Consider the following 4137-nt stretch of genomic DNA (forward strand, 5'->3'; position numbering starts at 1 on the left):
AGAAGCAGGGAGCAGCGTAGTTCACTCCCAAGTCACAGTTTCCTTGGCTAAGCAGCGAGGGAAATTAGTTTTCTGTGAACTGAATGTATGTTTTGCAGTCATTCACACCTGCTGTTCTTAGCTGATTTTTTAACTCTGCTTTCATGACCTGTTCTTCCTTCCACTGAAAGCCTTGGGAATTTTGCTCTTGACTTCGCTGGAAAACGGGACTGTATCCTAATTATTTTGATTTAAAGAATAATAAGTGTAATGTTTTATGTAAAATACTGCATTCTGTAGCTTACTTAGTCATAAGTGACTAATTTACATCTCACAGAAGTGCTAGTCATCTTAAATTTTTATTACTTGGAATAAGATCAGAATTAAAAACCGGGAGGAGCAGAACAGATTTTCAGATCAGGATTTCAGTGTAAATCATTTCCACTTTTTGCCGATGTGTTCTTTTGGGAGCTGATAATGTAAAATATCTTGATGGGGAGAGGAAAATGTTCTGCTTATTATTCCAGTGAAATAGCTTTATTCCTTCCTTTTGTCTGAACAGGTAAGCATCTGAATTTGGTGTGAATTCATCTCTGCAGATGTGGTTTGGGGAAAGTGGGCATGTGCCAACCCAGCATCATTGCTGTGAGTTGGCACCTCAGGGGAGGGAGAACAATCGAAGTGCAGAAAACCCTTTCACTTCCATTTTCATCTGACTCTTGTCACCCACCAGAATAGCTCAATGTGGCAGATTTAGACCATGTAGGTTTTGTATGGGGCAGACATTTCTTGCAATACAGTGGGCCCAGCTGAGCTAAGATGCTGTGACAGGAATGCAATGTATTGCTCATGTAAGCCTAAAAATATGGTATTCTCTGGAGAATGTTATGTTAGCTAGCTTTGCGAAGTTTTCTAGTAGCACAGTTTTTATGTTGCTTTCTACAGTGTTACTGGCTATGGGCAGCAGTGTCCTCTGGCAAGTTTTATGCCCTTTACAAGGGGAGCAGACTCCATCTGATTATCCATTGTACAGGTTAGGCAGCTTTGTGAAGAGTACTGAAGTCTTTCTTCTCTGCCTCTTACCATCCAGATTCTGTGGAAAGGCACTGGAAGGCCGACAAGAGATGGAAGCTATCTTGAAACTGCTTAATGGAGACTTTAACAATTAGAACAAAGTATATTACAGCACACAACCTTCTAAGTGTGAGGTGAATTACTGGGTGCCTTTATTATGGTGACAGTTGCTATGCTTACACTTAACATACTTACACGTTATAGGATATATAGAGGTGATAAGGACAAACTTTATTAGTTACATCGTTGCATCAATAATCAGTTTTCTACCACAAAGTGGAGATCTGTGAGTATTCTTTGTGTTGTGAAATAATGCTAAAGAGTGCAGGAACTTGGATGTCTTTACTAAGTTTGCCTGAGAATGAACTCCTCTGTTTTTGTTACCAGGAATTCAGCGGCAGTGGGTCACGGCTGTTTCTGCTATGGTCTAATGCGTTCGATTCCAGTTGCCATCTACATTGTTTTGGTAACAGGTCTGCGTTACCACTTGTTCATATGGAGCGTCTTCTCGCCGAAACTACTTTATGAGGGAGTGCATGTGTTCATCACGGCCGCTATCTGCCTGTTCTTCACAGCCATGGATCAGAAGCATTCTCACAAAGTGCAAGATTGAAAATAAGTGTGCTCTATGCAGTTCTGTATTGCAATGTCCAGTGTGTCACTGGAGTGGAAGAAGGAAAATAATGGCTTTAAATTGTTGTGCAGAATTTGAAGAGTAACCTTGTTTATTCTAGTCAAGATCAGGACTTGAAGGGCCTGTCCTGTTTTAAAACTGAGTTTGCTGTAAAAATGTTGAATTGAAATAAACTGTTTTTTCATGGATAACTTGTTCTATAGCTGTCATTATGGCACTCTCCAAATAACAGAATGGCGATATGACATGATTTGAATTTAAAAATGTACTTCTTACTATAAATACAGACCCGTGCCTCATGGGCACTGAAAAAAACTTTTGCACATACAATTTTTTTACCTTCTTAGACTACAGAATCCTGAAAATATGCAGGATTTCTTGGTGCTGTTCAGAAGATCTTATATTCATTAGCCTTTGGGGGTGTGTGTTTATTTTGTTTCTAGCGTGTCCATTGGAATTATTATTAAATTATTGAATTATTGTACAAATATCCCAGGTAAGAGATTTTTGTGTTTGTTTTGCATAGGCAGCATTTCTATTTAAAGGCAATATTTTCTCCGTAAGATGAGTGCAATCATTATCTGTAAAGGATTTCAGTCTGCACTTCAGGCACTGAATAAGAAACGCTAATGGGCTAACAAAGTAATGAATCTTCTTTGGAGTCCATTCACTGCTAAAATGTTGTGTTTCTTTTTATTAATGTGTAAATGTTAAATCAGGTTGGTGGCAGCTGCGCTGAACATTTGATCATGTTTTCCACGCTAGGGTAGGTTGTGAGCCATGAGCAGGAAAATAGTTTAATGGGCTAAGTTACCAGCAGAATAAAAGGTGTGTTTGCATCACCTTCCCCCTAGTGACCTGTCTAGCCACCTCACTTGAATGTGCTATAATTAATTCCTAACAATGTTGTTTTCCTTGCTTCTGTCAAGAAAATAGATGTTAATGACTATCCTGAGTATCAGTATTCTTTATGTGGGTTTTTTTGCCTCATATTTTTGTCCATGTTAGCAGCTGGTAGGATTTAATCTAAATGTATTAGAGGTGTAGCAGAAGAGAAGCATACAGGGAACTTTAACTTCTGTTATAAATCTGAAAATAAAAAGCTTTTAAGCCATATGTAGCTGACAGCACATTTGTTAGGATCACTGACACACTTTTCATCTCATGTTTCAGATAGAGCAAATCTCAAAAAGTAGGCCTTTAGTTTTTATACATTAATAATAGGCCATCTTAATCACTAACAATGAAATTTTTTTTAAACTGTAAAACAACAAAATTTTCAGTACCCTGGCCACGTATTGCTGTTCACCTGCAGAAGAGACTACTGGATCTTAATGTCATTCACTGTGACCTGTTGGAAGTTTGAAAACCAAAAACTTTTAATAAATTGTTTTTCACTGCAAATTATGGAATATTTAAAACAGTTTGTGGATATTGTACACATTTACCATTTTCATCATTCTCAATATTTTTCTGGTTACCTGTTGGCTAGCAACCGTATGGAGATTATCAACATTTTCTCTGTTTGCTTACTTGGTTAATTGCTAAGCAATCCTCCCTAACATTCATACAGAATATGTTTATAAGAGATTTGACTCAGAGAGAAAGGGTGCTAATAAAGAGGCAGAAGGGGTGGAGGGGAAGTTGCTTCTAGGGTACAGAATCCTAAAACAATGTGGGGTGACATTCACAACATCTTTTATTCCTTCCTTCTGATATTTTTTGCCTCTAGCGTGTCTCTTGGACATTTTATCAAATAGTGGAATCTAAACTATTGTGTGTGTATTAAGGTTGCACTTCTTCAGATTACTTAGTTAAATAATCATAGTGTCCCCTTTCTGCTCTGAAGTGGAAAGATGTCCAGATTGAATCCAGGAGAAAATAAATGGCTTGGAAAAATTCCATTATTTAGGTCTTCAAGACCAGGAAAGGAAGGAAGAAGGATGAACTTGTACTGCATCTCTGTCTCAAGTTAACACATGAGTGTGGGTGGTACCTCAAGAAAACATGGCGCTTTCAATTTCAGAATTGCCATTTTTATTCTTTTTCACCCTTTCTCTTTGGGCATAGGCAAATGAAATACTATTTTAACTTCATCAGCTTTTGGGCTATGGCAATGCAAGGCTGAGGCAGTGAAGAAATGAGTTGGTTCTTGCCACAGGCAAACAGACTTGAACTGGAGAATTATGTAAAAATAGTTTTATTTTAAATCAACACAAAGTTTTGGCAATTGATCTGAATGTACAGAGAAAGCAAATACCTGAACGCAAATTCTCATCTCGCTAGTTAGCTGCTCCCCTTCCCTCCTCATCCCAAGTCCCCTTGTCACGTTCAGCGTGTCCCAGACCCTCAGACAAGGAGACAAATGATGTGGGAAGCAGGAATGGTACATGGAATGGTTTCTTCCATTCTGAGCATGCAGGTTCCTTCTGTCCAAGTCCTCTGTGGTC

This window comes from Gymnogyps californianus, chromosome Z (genome assembly GCF_018139145.2).
Source record: "Gymnogyps californianus isolate 813 chromosome Z, ASM1813914v2, whole genome shotgun sequence".
Lineage (NCBI taxonomy): Eukaryota > Metazoa > Chordata > Aves > Accipitriformes > Cathartidae > Gymnogyps > Gymnogyps californianus.